Source organism: Staurois parvus, unplaced genomic scaffold (genome assembly GCF_062004578.1).
Source record: "Staurois parvus isolate SC_StPar_1 unplaced genomic scaffold, SC_StPar_1.0 ptg000006l, whole genome shotgun sequence".
NCBI lineage: Eukaryota > Metazoa > Chordata > Amphibia > Anura > Ranidae > Staurois > Staurois parvus.
In genome coordinates, this window is record NW_028317802.1 from 16054777 (window position 1) to 16071506 (window position 16730).

A 16730-nucleotide genomic window follows, 5' to 3' on the forward strand; every position below is an offset into this window, starting at 1 on the left:
TTATCTCTTTAAATTTATTTTTTTTTTTTTCTTTTCCCCTCTTCCCTCAATCCTATTCCCATCCTCTTAGTACCCCGTGTCCCTTCTCCTTAGGTTGCTTTCATATAACTTTTTGGACATGTCTTCTTCCAAACCGTTATCGGGACACTTATCCTTAAAAGTTCTATCTCTTAATGTGAGGGGTTTGAACACACCTGAAAAACGCTCCATTCTGCTCTCCTACTTACATAAACAAAGAGCGGATATCGTTTTTCTTCAGGAAACGCATTTTCGACAGGATGTCATTCCCAAGCTCTTTAACTCACGTTATCCGACAGTCTATCATGCCCCTAACCCTCATGCCAAATCAAAAGGTGTTGCCATCCTGATTGCAAAACATCTCCCTTTAACTGTCACGGAGTCGCTCCCTGACTCAGAAGGTAGGTTCTTGTTTCTAAAAGGCACTTTTGCCAACAGACCCATTACACTGGCAAATCTATATGCGCCCAATACCAAGCAGGTTCCTTTCTTCCGCTCAATCACCACCTCTCTTTCTTCCTTTCAGTCGGGTGTGCTGATCTTGGGGGGAGACCTTAATGTCCCTTTATGCCCCCTACTGGATTCCTCCTCGGGCAGTTCATTTTTACCATACAAATCCCTAAGACAGATCCGCACACAACTTCAGGATTTACAACTTCACGATTCTTGGCAAATCCTACACCCGAACGTTAAAGATTATACGTTTTTTTCTCCTCCACACAACAAGTACTCCAGAATTGACTACATTTTTCTCTCGCAAGTGGATCTGCCATTTCTTCATGACACCTCCATTGAACCCATGGTCCTTTCAGATCACCATCCCATCACCTTGACGTTGCGTTTTCCTGAAAAGCACTCCCGCTCCAAGATTTGGAGATTGGACGCATCTCTTCTTTCCGACCCAACGAACGAAGCCGAGATCCGCTCCCAATTGGTAGATTACTTTGTGACCAACCAGACTTCAGATACCTCCTCCTTGACGCAGTGGGAGGCACATAAATGTGTAATTCGCGGGGTTCTCATAGCTATGGCCTCGAAGCGTAAAAAGGAGAGACAAGCACATTTGCGACGACTTATGGAGCGCATCCAGTTTTTGGAAAGAGTTCACAAACACAGTCAAGCGGCTTCTACCTTGACTGAACTCACAAACACTCGCACGCAGCTTTTGACCGAACTGGGCAAGGTGGCTAAACGTAGATATGTCTTGTCTCAAAAATTTTTTTATGAGTTTGCGAACAAAAGCGGGAGATTCCTTGCCAGATCCCTTCAAGCGAAAAAGTCGAGCTTAACAATCCACAAAATCAGGGGTCCAGACGGTTCTTTTGCCACCACTAATGCTGACATTGCTTCTCATTTTGAGCAGTATTATCAGGCATTATATAACCTCCCTCCGGAACGTCCCCCACTTGAAACCAACAAACTCAGAGCCACGGTGATCTCGGACTTTCTTCATCTTTATAGCCCTTCTGCACTTTCTGAGACATCCGCCCTGGAACTGGAGCAAAATATCACGGCAGAGGAACTGTCGCGGGCCGTCAAACAAATGAAGTCTGGTAAAAGCCCGGGCCCTGATGGCCTGTCTGCAGTATATTACAAGGAGTTTTTAACCGTCTTGTCCAACCCCTTCCTCTCGGCTTTCAACACTTTCTCTTCACTCCCTGTGCCTTGTCATCGCCTTCTAGAAGCGCACATCACTGTCATACCCAAAGGAGATAAGGATGCAACTTTGGTTTCCAATTATAGGCCCATCTCCCTTCTGAATGTAGACGTGAAACTTTATGCTAAAATTCTGGCCAACCGTCTCCTCCCCTTACTCCCTTCTTTGATTAACCTCGATCAAGTGGGTTTCATCCCTGGCAGGGAAGCGAGAGACAATACTATCAAGGCCCTCAACCTTATCCATTGGCTTCACACATCAAAGAATCCTGGGTTCCTTCTCTCTTTGGACGCTGAGAAGGCCTTTGACAGAGTGTCCTGGGATTATTTGAGGGCAACCCTTCAGGCGATTGGTTTGAGAGAACACATGCTTAATTTCATCATGACCTTGTATTCTGGACCCACGGCACAGGTTCGGGTGAATGGCCATTTATCGAACCATTTCTCTCTCGGCAATGGCACGCGCCAGGGCTGCCCCCTTTCTCCTCTCCTCTTTGTGCTATCATTAGAGCCACTGCTGCGTAAACTCCGTTCCAACCCAGATATTAAGGGCGTTTCCGCACCGGCTCAAGAGTATAAACTCGCCGCCTATGCGGATGACATTTTGCTGTTTCTAACGGAACCTCGGACCACCTTGCCCAATTTGCTTAAAGATTTCTCACTTTTTCAATACATGTCGAACCTTAGAATCAACCATTCAAAGTCATACGCCCTCAATGTCACCCTCCCTTCTGATGTAGTCTCATTTTGCCGATCGCAGTTCCCGTTTAGATGGGACAGTGAGACTCTCACTTACCTGGGCATTCAGCTTACGTGCGACCTCTCTGACCTTTACGTAAAGAACTTTATCCCAGCACTTAAATCCATTCAGGAAGATCTCACTAAATGGCATCGACCATGCTTTTCCTGGTTCGGCAAAGCTGCTATATTAAAAATGAACATTCTCCCCCGCCTCCTCTATTTATTTCAAACCTTACCTATCCAATTGCCACCTGCCTTTTTCGCTTCATGTAGGAGAATGTGCTCCTTCTTCCTTTGGAACCACAAGCGTCCGCGCATATCTTTCTGCCAATTGGTTCTCCCCAAATCCAGGGGTGGGATTGGGCTCCCAGACCTCAGGCAATATCATTGGGCCTGCCATCTTTGCAGAATTATAGATTGGAATATTCATTCCACTACCAAAGACTGGGTGCATCTCGAAAACTCCTTCTCTCCTTCTCCTATAGCTTCGATCCCGTGGCTCTTGACGAAACATACCCCCCAGGCCCTTCTCACTCATCCACTGATTGGTCCTACCTTGAGCATCTTCCGCTTGACATGCAAGTCGGCCTCCATCTCGGATGCCCCCAACCCTTTAACCTCCCTTTGCTTAAACCCGGACTTCCCTCCGGGTATGCACAAGGCCTTCCTGTCGGAACATTGGCCGTATGACCAGGTGAAAGCGGAACACTTTTTTCATGCAGGCCAATTGAAATCTTACTCCTCTTTGGCGAGCACCATGAAAGATCGTACCTTCCCCTTTTGGGCCTACCTTCAAATCAGGCATTTTCTCACATCCTCTGCTCACCGCCACAAATGGACTCGTCCTCTCACCCCCTTTGAATCAATTTGTTCTAAGGCTGAACCCCAGCGGCATCTAATCTCATCCACGTACCTCCTTCTCACCGGCGATGGGAATCCTAACTCGCTCCCCGCTTGCCGAGCTTGGAGGAGAGACCTTGATATAGATTTTTCTTCCTCTGATTGGGACCAAATTTTTACATACTCCCACAAATGTTCGCTGAATGTATCGACCCAAGAAAACGGATACAAGCTAGCTTCCCGTTGGTACATTACCCCTTCCAGAACTCATCGTTTTAACCCTTCTCTACCCAATAATTGTTGGAGATGTGGAGCACCTGATGGGTCCCTTCTCCATATCTGGTGGTCCTGTCCTATCGTCCTGCCCTTCTGGCAGGAAGTCCACCGTATAACCTCGTCAGTGTCCACTTTACCTCTCGATTTCTCCCCGGCCCAATTTCTCCTCCACCATACACCGCTCCCCAAACGTCTATACTTCCGATCGTTAGCTATGCATATGATTAATGCTGCTAGACTCTGTCTTCCTGTGCTTTGGAGATCTACTCAACCCCCCTCAGTAAAAGATTGGTTCACTCGTCTAGGAAGAATTGCAGAGATGGAGGAGCTGATTGCTTCCTCCCAAGATAACCCGACTAAATTCTCCCATACTTGGTCGTGTTGGATTCACTTCCGAACGACCCACGAATACCACTCCATCATGGGTCTTTCTACCTGACTCTGAGCCAGACCTGTGGCTTTGTATTACACTCTGTATTGTATTGACTCCTCGACCCTTGCTAGGCTATCGATAACACTTTTCTATTATATCCCTTTCCCTGATCAGGTAGTGAGACACTCCTTTTCCTTGGTGCCCGATTGTCTGCTTTATGTCTCTATCCCCTAGGGGATGAGCACACCAGCTTTGTCCTTGGAGCTTCCACCTATATGACATGTCTATCCATACCGCCCCCCCCCCCCTTAGTCTCCTTCCCCCTTGACCCTTACCCCCCCCCCTCCCTTTTTTTTTTTTTTTTTTTTTTCTTCTACACTTTTTTTTTCCTTCTTTGGCTTTCCAGCTTCTTACCATTTTTTCTTTTTTCTTTTCTCCCGACTCCTTCCTCATTGTGCCCTGCCATTACTGTCTTTGCTATTTTACACATCTTCTCCACTTCATTTTTTCCTTTTTTTTTTTTTTTTTTCTTCCTCTACATGTACGTTTATTCCTCTGTCCATAGGCAACCTAATCTCACACCCAGATTACACTTGCACATGTGCCTCTCCCATTCCACGGAGTTATTTTCATATGCGTGGGCTACCTTTGAGTGGTACCTTTGCTGCTCCTCATGGATAACACCGAGCTTTCTATATTTTTGCAACTTCTTCCTTGCACCAGAAGCCCAGCACCTTTAGCTTTATCCCCTTCCCCCCTACTCTGCTACTCTACGATAAAAGATATATGGGGGTGCAAATAATTGATCCTGCTCGTTTGGTGATATTTTGTACGCTATGTGGTGATTATGATTGGTGTTTGCCTTCTTTTTTTTTTTTTTTTTTTTTTTTTTTTTGCTGTGTTCTCGTGTTTTTTTTTTTTCCAAGTTCAATTTCATTATTGTTACAGGTGACACGAGATGGCTTTATTATTTTGTTTGCCTGCGTATTTCTTATTGTTTGGCATGTGCGATTTGTGTTTTACCGTGTTTTTCTTTGGCACATTGTATTACATTGTACAATTTCTACCATTTATATGTTTTGAATTTTTCTCAATAAACTTTGTGGAACAAAAAAAAAAATGTTGTACATTTAAAAACCAATATTGTGAATGAATATAGTCTTGTCCTCATTTTTTGCTTTCAATCTTTTTTATTAGTTTTACGAATTAGAAAAGTAGAAAGATAATCATTCAGTGAGACCAGAATATGGTACAATGTAAAAGTTAGTTGTGTGGGGCCAGGGCCCTGGTATACATACAGAAAAAGCAAAAGCAGCAACAATGGCAAACTGAGGTGGACAGTCAGATCAAACAAACGGTACATTAACATGTCAGGGACCTCCTACATAAGGAGAGGTACTCGGCAGGGCTAGCTGTGGTCCTGGCACCGAAGCCCAGGCTGAGGTCCCGATATATAGCCCGCCTCGGTCCCTTGTAACAAACTAGTATAGTCCAAGAAGAACAAGAGATGAAGAGACAGAAAACGGGGGGGAAGAGAGAAGTAAGGAAACAAAGGGGGTGGAAACTCAGAGGGGGGAGAGAGTTTTGACTCCCATTTAGAGGCAACAGAGGAAGCATTACAGATCCACAAGGTTCCCATGTTGCCTCAAATCACTTGACAGTATCAGTCATCACAATAGTAAGTTGTTCATTCAACATTATCCAGGAGACATTATACCTATACATTGACATAAAAACCGAAGGTTTTTTCCACGAGCAAGCTATCGTGAGCTTGGCCCATAGAAGCATAAAAAAAGATCAGCTTTCTTGTTGGACGAGGCAGGTCCTCCACTAGCTCATTCAACAGTGCAATATGGGGCAACTGAGGGACTGGGGTCCCAGTGACCTTACGGATCAGAGAAAAGGCTCTATTCCAGAAGCCCCATAGTTTTGGACACTCCCTCTAGACATGATACATCATACCCAGTAACTGGCAACCTTTAAAACAAAGAGGTGAGGAAGTCGGAAACAACTTAAACAGACAAGCAGGGACCATATACCATGTGATCATTACCTTTTATATTTGCTTCCACAAGGGAAATGTTAAGAATTCCTTTATAGAGGGGTGTGACAACCGTGCTGCAGTATGGCAGCTTGATCCCTCAGCTCCGCTCCAGTGAAGGGAATCCAAAGTGATAGAGGAGGATCTGACAAGTGGTCACACCGCCATCAGTTGCCTAAACCGCCGCTCAGTCAGAAGGAATGACCCGCAAACGCAAAGAAACATCACAGCCAAAGAAGCTGTCACACTTCCCACCAGCAGGCCAGATTAGCTCCCAAGATGGCGCCAGCAACCACTCGCCTGCCTCCTCCAACACCTCACACTTACCCTCTAAGAGCCCGCTAACCACCAAAACCTTGACTCTCTCCGGGCACCTCCACTCCCTTATCCAGGAGCCCTGCTAAATCCAAGCTGAGACTCACTAATGGAAGCCCTGAAGATATGGTAAGCACAGACCGCAACTCCCTAGATGACACCAGGGAAGTAGCAGCTATTAACTCCTTCCCCACCATGACCAACCTGTCTCAGACACTACTCTCAGGGACATGCTTTTTTCCCCGAGCAACTCTGTACATAAAAGTATCATGACCTGCATGCAGAATTTTAAGGCTGAAGTACAAGAGCAGGGAGGGAGAGTAGATTATCTAGAGCAGAAGATGGGAAAATTTGCTTCCTCATATAACACATTAGTGGATGCATATAACAATCAAGATGACAAAGTGGAATGGCTAAAAGCTAAAGTAGCCGACCTAGAGGGTAGGTCACAAAGAAATAATGTAAAACTGAGAGGAATCCCTGAAACCATCCAACAGGCTCAGCTACAACAATTTGCATACGAGCTGATGCAAGTGGTGCTACCTTCTGTAAAGGAATCTGAATTAGTAATTGATAGAATTCATAGACTTCAGAGTGCGCATGTGCGAGCCAGCGGGACAGACATGTCTTCCTGAGGATCCGTCACGCTGCAGGGAAGACAGCCACCCGAACACCGATCCCGGCCCGCACTGAACTATAAGCAGCCTCAATTGCCGTGTCAACCCCCCTGGCACCAGCTAGCATGGTTAGGGGAGCGTCCTGACACCAGGCTCCGCCGCCCAGCAAGCCCATTAAAGAAGCCTTGGCTCGAGCCTCATCTAAGATGGCCGCCGCAGCAGTCCCTGGAAGCAAGACACAGCTCTATGCTGACCTGCAGACAGCTCAACCCTGCCCCTCCTGCACATCAGATGGTGAGTCAGACACAGACTTGGGGACCCCCCACCCGCTCCCACCTCTGACCTCTCTTCACCTGACCTTTTAAAGCACTTTGAGAAAATGCTACACAAAGCCCTGAAACAAACCTCTGACCGCATTACTGACAAGCTGTCTAAGGAAATTCGTGAATTGGGGCAAAGTACCGCTGACTTGGGACGGGTCGATGACCTGGACGCCTCTTTTCAGACACACTCAGATGACCTTGACCTCCCGTTCGATGAGATCGCGACACTACAATCACGCTTCTAGGGCTTTGAAAACTGGGCTCGCCGTTCAAACTTGCGAATACGTGGTGTTCCGGAATCGATTGTAGATGTTCAATCTACCATTACAGTCCTTTTTCAAGAGCTCGCCCCTGCTATTCCAATAGAATGCCTAGAAATGGACAGAATCCATAGGGCACTGGCCCCACGTCGCACCGACGGCCCCCCACGCAACATTATTGCCAAGCTCCATTTCTTTTTGCAGCTCCTACAAGCAGCCCACAAGGTGGGATCCCTGTCATTCCAGGGCCACTCCTATGAGCTGTTCCAGGACTTATGCCCTACAACCATTGCAAAACGGAGAGCTATGAAACCCCACCTACAAGCTCTTCAGAAACATGGCGTGCCATACAAGTGGAGCTTCCCATTAGCAGTACGCTTCCGCTTCCAAGCCCGAGACTACACCTTCAAGACCCCTGAGGACCTCCTAGACCACATTGCGGAACCTCCAACTCCAACCACCAGTGACCCCATCTGATGGTTCCCGCCGAGGATCAGCATCCTTCTCTCCGCAAAAGTCGCATCCTTCTCATCCTGCCATGGGTCAACTCAACACCCACAAAAGAGGACGTTTCTCCTCACCTGCTCCGACCCACCAAGACTCCATGGATTGACGTCTGCCTACCCATATAGGCCCCTCCGTCTGCACACCACCGGACTGTGTCAACTTGCCGGCCAAACATCCTTGGCCTCCATCTCCTTTCACTCCCCATTCAGTTGAGGAAATTTTGTACCCTTGAACTAGCCATTGCAGCTCTTTTCTGGGAATTTTTCCCACATGTTAACAACTTGTTTTTGGTCTCTTCCTTTTTTACAGTTTCTTATGAGTCAGCTACCTATTTTTGTATTACATGTTAACAGTTGCACTTACACATCTACCTAGGAACCCCGATCCTGGCCACACATGCAGCAGGACCAATTCAAAGCCCAAGTTAGGCTACGTTAACGGCACGTGTTGCCCGGATTCAGGGCTCCCTTGTTTCTCTGGGAACTTAGGATCCTGCAGGCAAAAGCAGAAAACTAACACTATTTATTGTTATGCTGTCATCCCCTCGGCGTGCGTTACTGTGCACTCACCACTAGCCCCAGCGGTATTGCGGATTTTGTACTGCTTGGGCTAATCATGCTCCCTGGGCCACCCCATCTCTCAGGGACCTCAGGGATCATATTCTGGGTCAGAATGGCCCTCCACAACTTTCCTCTGATGCTCCTTCCTAGACTTATTCCCCTCTTTTCTCTCCCGTGTGACTCCTCAGTCCCTCTCATTCACCTCTACTATTTTACCCCCCCCCTCTCGAGACTACCTATCTTCCACTCAAATTAAGACTTATCATTTATTTCACCACTCACTCCTCCCATGGGTTCCCTGAATATTCTCACCCTGAACGTCCAGGGCCTTAATACACCACAGAAGTGCAAAAAAGCCTTCCGCTTATTTGCGTCATACAAAGCTCACATAGTATGCTTACAAGACACATTTCTCTACCACGACCACTCCTCAATTTTTTGGCCCTTGCTACCCGCAGGTTCACACTGCCTCTGCTGCCACCAAGTGCAGAGCCGTACCTATTGCCTTCCACCACACAACCCCCTTTACACTACATGCTGAGGTCAAAGACCCTGAAGGGCGCTATCTCTTACTGACAGGGCTACTACTAGACACAGAAATTACCATTGTTGTTTATTACGCACAAAACCAAGGTTCACTACCGTTCCTCTCCCATTTGTTGTTGGTTATTGATCACCACAAACGCGGTACCCTGTCCATCTACGGGGATTCTAATTGCACTCTATACCCCTTCTTAGATAAGTCCCCCCAGCCTCCCCTTCTGCCGGCCTCCAAACACAACCTTCAGACCCTATTACAACGTTGCTCTCTGGTTGATACTTGGAGAGAACTCAATCCGATGAAACACCAATATACCTTTTACTCCCACCCCCACAAGACATTCTCACGAATTGACCACATCTTTGCGACTGTCAGCTCCTCCCCCCAGCTTGTGGCCTCCGAAATCATCCCCAAACCTTGGTCAGACCACAGCACTGTCCTAACGTTTGTTGCTTCATTGGCACCTTCTCCCTCCGATCTCTCCTGGGTCATCAATGGCCACTTACTATCTTAACCGTCACATTGCTTAGACATTGAAGCTGCCCTCAGGGATTACCTATCCTTAAATGCTACCCCAGACATCTCTCCCCTTCTTCTTTGGGAGGCACACAAACCAGTTTTACATGGGTTGTGCACCAGTAAAGCTTCTTTTTTGAACAAAGACAAACGACAGCAATGCTTCCATCTAGAACAGGCCTATAACCAATCCCACCAGGCTTTCCAGGCGGTTCCATCCCCTACCAATCAAAAAGCCCTAGAAACAATCACGTTTGGCTCTTGATCTCTTCCTTACGGACCAGGTAGAACTGTCACTTTGCAGGTCATGGCACAAGACACGTTTCTGGCCCTCTCGCTTCGTAGACTTGATCATATTACTAAACCTATTCGTTTACGCGTCTCCCCGGGCAACTTCACTAGTAACCCTGAGCGCATCCTACAAGTATTCAGCAAACATCTCTTGCAACTCTACTCTCCCTATGAACCTTTTGAACCGTCCCACGCAGAAACTCTCTTGGCCCCCCTCTCTCTGCTGAAGCTTTCGGACCACCAGCTAGCTGCCCTAGAATGTTTAATTACCCCCAGTGAAACTTTTTAAACGCTATCAAAAACCTGAAATTTCGCAAACGCCCAGGCCCAGATGGCTTTTCCACTACCTACTATAAAAAATTCACCCATCTCCTTTCACCTATTCTAACAAATGCTTTCAATGCAATCCTATCTGGCTACTCCTTCAATCCCGAAGCGATAATGGCTAACATTTCCATGATCCCGAAACCAAACTCAGACAATGCACAGTGGTCAAACTACAGACCAATCTCCCTTCTCAACATAGACATTAAGCTTCTTGCAAAGATTCTTTCTACCCGTCTCAATCCCTGCATAGAATCCCTAATTCACAATGACCAAGTAGACTTTATCCCCACCCGGCAAGCTGGAGATGACGTCAGATGCGCAGCCCTCCTCGCTCATAGCCTATTCCCGTAACATTCCCACCTGCTTCTTGTCCCTAGACATCAGAAAAGCTTTTGATACAGTCTCATGGCCATACCTGGACTATATTCTACGCCAATGGGGCTTTGGCCCCCACTTCTTGTCTTGGATCTTCTCTTCTCGCGCACCCTCAGCTAGAATTAGATATTTGGGACATAGGTCGGCTCAGTTTCCAATCTCCCGCGGAACTCGACAGGGCTGCCCTCTATCTCCCCTGCTCTTCGCCCTAGCCATAGAGCCTTTGGCCCTTCTGATAAGAGCTAATCCAGATTTTCATGGACTCTAAATAGGTGGTTCCCACCACAAGCTATGCCTTTTCAACGAAGACATTCTACTCTCTAACCTCTCCTCTGACCTCCTCCTCTACCTTCCTCCGGCTTCTTGAGGAGTTTGGCTCTATCTCTGGCCTTCATATTAATCCCCAGAAATCGGTAGCACTTAACATATCCCTCCCCCCCAGGTTCTAGCCCATCTGAAACAGGTCCTCCCATTCTCCTGGTCACAGTTTTCTATCCCATTCCTAGGCATAAAGCTGACCTCTAACCTTTCGGACCTATACACGGCTAACTATGTGCCTATGCTGACCCATCTCACGGCCCTCATGACCAAGTGGTCCTTCCTGCCTCTGGCCTGGTTGGGAAGGATTTCACTTGTGAAAATGTCTATACTTCCCAAAATACTCTAGAATCCTCCCCATCCCAGTACCTGCACATTACATCCGTATCCTACATCACCGTATATACACCTACGTTTGGGGTTCCACTCGTCCCCGCTCTACCTTAGATCAATCAAAACTCAGAGGCAGCCTTGGCCTTCCAGATATCAGCAAATACTACCAAGCGGCACACCTTGCACAGATAATACCATGCAATCCATGAAATTCCCCAATGGGTCACCCTTGAATCCATAGACTGTGACCCACTTTCAACCGCTAACCTATTTTGGCTATCTCAGAGATTCTATGACTTCATACATATATATAACTCATAATAAACAGTGTAACTCAATAATGATAAACAAGTGAAAATATTGAACCACACATATGTAATATAAAACTGAAGAACCCAAAAAGAAAAAAAAAAAGAAACAAAGCCATGGACTGACCAAGAAAAATGGTCAGTGTGATAAAGTGTCCAATGGAAATGTGGAAAAAACCTCCCTAAATATCATAAAGTGTAAATGTGCTCCCAGATGTCTGGAAGTGACATCTAATAAAGACTAATGAAAATAAAGTGAGAACCAATCGGGAAGAGTGCTGACCGAGTGAAAAGGTCAGTAATAGAAATAAAATTTCTAAAGAATAATTGCTAACCATCCTGAAAGCGGAAGGCCAATAAGTGATTAAAGGTGAACTCCCAGATGCCCAAAGAATGGCATCAACATATGTGACCCTAATACCTAAATGCACAAATACCATGCAATAACACTATCCGTGGGACCGAAAAGATCTTAAATCATTCCCATAAATAAAGTGATAATGATGTGACACTATACAAAAGTGACATCCATCAACAAATAAACTACTGGAACAAAGCATGTGCCCCTCTAAAATACCTCCAATTTGATCAATCACATATGTGGGAGACAACTACGAATAATAAAAACACTTTGTATCCAAGATGTGTAAATAAGACCCCCACAAACCACCAATCTCAAAAATTGCAGTAAGAATAGTGACAATGACTGCAAGGAAAGTCCAAGTGAAAAACAAGCCCTATAATCAGGGCACAAATGCAGGTAACAACTTCAGATGCAGGTGGTCTCAGGAAATGAATCCGTCACCAGCTGGATTGCCCCCTCTCCTCAACACATAGACCCTGCAGGACCAATGTGCTAGAAGAGAAAATTTGCCTTGAAGATACCTCTGATCTTTAACTGGGTTTCTGTTCACCAATGAAACACCTGTCTTCTAATCTCTCTTTACAATGCTCCGCTGTTGGCAGCCATTTCATAGCAACCAGTTTTTAGATGTAGTAGATGCATTGTTTTTCTTTTTTTTAGGAATTGTTTTTCCACCTGTTGATTCTGCTACTAACATTTCCTGTTCGGTAACTCTATTTCAGGTGTCTTCCAGGACAGCCAGATTCCTGCCCTTGTGTTATGCTGTTTTTCTGTTTGTAAATGTTCTATTCAGGTTTTGTCCTTCGGTTCTTGTTTAAAACTCTTCACAAGTCTCCAGATGGACCTTTGATAATCACTGGCAACTCTGGAACACAAGGCTAGTGGTATCTTGAAGATTCTAATCACATTTGATGATGCTTTTACCTTGACTGCTATTCTATTTGCCTCCAGCAGACCTATAGATAGATAGTTAGATTTAGTGTAAATTTATACACGGGTTATATGTATTTTCCTCTCTTCTTCTTTATTGTTCAACAACCACATAAGGCATATTACCATTTTTACATAAGTCTAAACTAATTTAAAAAAAAAATAAAAATAATTCCTTTTATAGGCCAGGTGGAAAGTCGAGTGCCAATGCTCGATATCTTTCTCAGAAGAGAGGTCTGAGTCCCAAGCCCTCATATAGGCAAACTTATCAGTGGAGGCAAGCAGCAGCCTGTAAAGTGGCGATATCCCTCTCCTATGGCCTGCTTTCCATATGCACCAAGATTTATAAGCAGTGACTGTGAGATTGTTTATAACTGCAGAGCCTAGAGAGTACTAAAAGTGTGCAATTTGAAAAAAAAAGATTGTCTAAGAAGGGGGTATTTTTAATCTAGACTGACAATGTTGTAGCGTGAAAGGGCCCCTGGGAGTGAGAAAGTGGCCTATTCGGTAGAGACCCTTTTAGGCCACCATCAGAAGACTTCAGGGTCCAGACCCGTGGGAAATTCAGGATTATTAAAAAAGGATAAAGGTGTAAAGAGGGAGATCAAATTTGGATTATTTTGTACTCCATCTCACAAACTCATAGAGTTTGACAGGGTGTGGGCAAAAATCGGCATCCGCTGTTGTAGCGGCTGCCATTTTAGAAATTCAAGGAGAACCAAAATACCAGCCATTCATCTCATAGATATCCAGTCTGGTTTGTCAGTATGGGGATATACCGCTGAGAGTTGAGCCACCTGGGCAGCTTGATAACAGTGCAGCAGATTGGGAAGACCCAACCTCCCAGCCGTTTTGTGTGCAAAAGAGCCTGTTTCGACAGCCTGTGCCCCTTACCATTCTGGATGTAATTATTAAGTTTGGCTTGAAATTTAGCTAATCCTGAAGGGATTACGGCAATCGGTAATGAGCAGAAATATTATAAGATGCCTGGTAGTAGAGTCATTTTAACTGAATGGATCCTGCCTAACTGGTTAGATCATGAGTCTCCCAAACCCGTAAATCCTCTCCTAGCTTTTTAAATAATGGGTGGTAGTTGACCTCGTACAGAGAAGATAGGGAGGGCATCAGAAGGATTCCCAAGTAGGGGACAAAGTCCGATCTCCAGGAGAATTTCAGATCATTATTTATCAGGGAAATTGATCTATAATTTTCAATGGCTCCAGGGTCCCTACCCGGTTTAGGGATCGCAGAGGTAAACTCTGTGTTTAGGTTTTTAAGTATGGGGATATACCGCTGAGATTGAAGAACCGCACCAGATGGGGAGCTAAAACGGCCGCAAATACTCGGCAATAAAGAGCTGAAAACCTGTCTGGATCCAATGCAGAACAACATTTGTTTTGTTTAATGGGCTGCAAGATCTCTTGTCTGTGATGGGACTATCCATTATCTACCTGTGTGCCACCGCCATTTTAGGGACTTTAACTGAATGGAGGAAGGCTGTGGATTTCTCAGGATCCGAGTTGGCAGGGGCACGATATATGTATTCATAAAACCTATGGAACTCGAACAAGGCTTTCCTCAGGGTCTTGAGTGTAAGCACTTGAGGAGCATCTAATTTTAGGGGAGCAAAATGTCTCAAATTAGGGGTGAGTTGGGACCGCTAACAGAGCCAAAAAGGATCTCTCTGCATATAAAATTTAGCTGCTGACCAACGCAGACTATTTTCAGCACGAGTGGTCAGCAATAAGTTCAATGATACCCTGGTTGCCTCTATTCGCATCAAAAGCGTCGGATGGGGTGATGTTTGGGCAGCAGTAAGAGCCTGGAATTCTTTGTCTAAACATTCAATATCAACTCTATGTTCTTTTTTTAATCTGTGAAGCCATTTGGATAAGTTTACTATGTAGAGTTACCTTATGTGCTGCCCATGCCATGACAGGAGATATAGTATCAGATTGGTTAAGAAGGAAATACTCTTGAATACTCAACTCAATTTTCGTACAATGGATCAGATCACTAAGAAGCTATTAATTTAGCCACCAATTGTTTGGCTTATCCCCAGTAAAACTGCCCACAAATGCCATCATCACTATAGCATGATTAGACCAGGCTGCCACCTAAATACAGGCTTTCTGAACCTGGGAAAGGAGGGAGGACCAAGTGAAGATATGATCTATCCTGGAGTGCACGTTGTGGCCATTATCATAATGTGTATAATCCTGCATAGTAGGGTTTTTTCCCCCCAAACATCTATAAGGCCTATCGAGTGGAGCCTCTTGCCCATTGGCTGCATTTTATCCAGACTAAGGTCTAGGGCCAGATTCAAATCCCCCCCCCCCCCAAATTACCTTGCCCTCAAAGTGTTGGGAGAGAGTGCGGAACATAGAAGTAATGAAAAAGTTACTTGTCCCCTGTTTGGGGCATAATATGAGAGGAACGTATAAGAGAGGGTCCAATATGTCCCTTTCTGAGGAGATACTGACCCTCAGGATCTTTAACTTCTTGAAATAGAGAAAATGTTTTTAGCAAAAAGTATGGCAACCCCCTTGGTCTTAGTCTCTGCATTAGCTGTATAGAAAACAGGGGAATGTTTATGAAAAAATGGAGGTTTGTAAGTAGCAGGGAAGTGAGTCTCCTGTAGAAAAGCAATATCTGCTCTCCTGAGAGTGGAAGCACTGTTAAGCTTTGCGCCTCTTGATAGGGGAGTTAAGGCCTTGCAATTGTGAGAAGAGAGTCTAAAAAGGAGGGTTTAGATGACACCATGGTGAACATTTAAGGGAGACGCACCAATAGACAAAGCCAGGATGCTGCTTACCAACCCACGAGCCCAGAGGGGCCTCAAGCTCCCAACATTTAGGTGAGGAACCAAGTACTGAGATAGCATCATAAGTCGACCGAGATTACACAAAGGAAAGAGATAGGAAGAAAAGAGACAAAGATTAGAGTAATAAGAACAGACAAACAAATCAACAGATGATAGCAAACAATACATCATCAACTCTGAAGAGGTTAATTCCAAAATGGAAAACCAAGGCCTGCAGGCAAAGTATGAGTCAAAGCCCAAGAAAAACGTGAGCAATGAGGCAGAGGGAGGCGCACCCAAACCAGGGCTCACCATGGCCCGCCCTAAGTAAAGATATCAGTAGTAGTAGTTTGACAGAAATTGCAAAGGTTTCAAAAAACTCTCTCAGCTGATTGCTAAACATCATAACTACAGCCGATAACTCTAGAACAGTTCAGAAACTCCCCTCTCCAGTGGAGGAGTACAACCGCCAACAAGGAAACATCTTCAGAGACAGAACAAGGACAGTCTCAGTACTCAGGCTAGCAGAATTTAAAATGAAAAAAAGCGGCAGTTCAAAGGAGGTGAGCATTCTTGGAGGAGCAAGAGCCCTGGGACCTCCAGAATGAAGAAATTGGATGTGGAAATATTGCAGCCTCAGCAGGATTTTTGTGAAGAAACAGCTGGAGGATCTTGGGAAATGATGCCTAGGTGGAGCAGAAGCTTCTCTCCTTCTAGGAAAATACAAAAGGCGTAAGCCCTGTTTTTATGGGAAAAATTCAGTCACAACAGGAAGGTCCACCAGTATTTGATGTCACAGCAAGGCAAGGCTTGCAGAAGCGGTTTCAAGGCATGCCACTTTTGGATGTTATAGGGCAAAATGTCAGCAACGATTTGGACTTTGTGTCTGTGGATGGACAGTGATTTGGCTGACCGAGCAGCTTTTGTACCCAGTTCTTTAGTGGCATAAAAGTGTGGTTTCACGATCATATCACGACGGAGACTGAGTGTGGGGCTTGTAGCATTCAATGGGCTCTATCCAATTCCAATCAATGATCCGCTAAATCTGGGAAGAGGTCATGCAGGAAAGAGTGAACAATAGCATCAGTGTCCTTCTC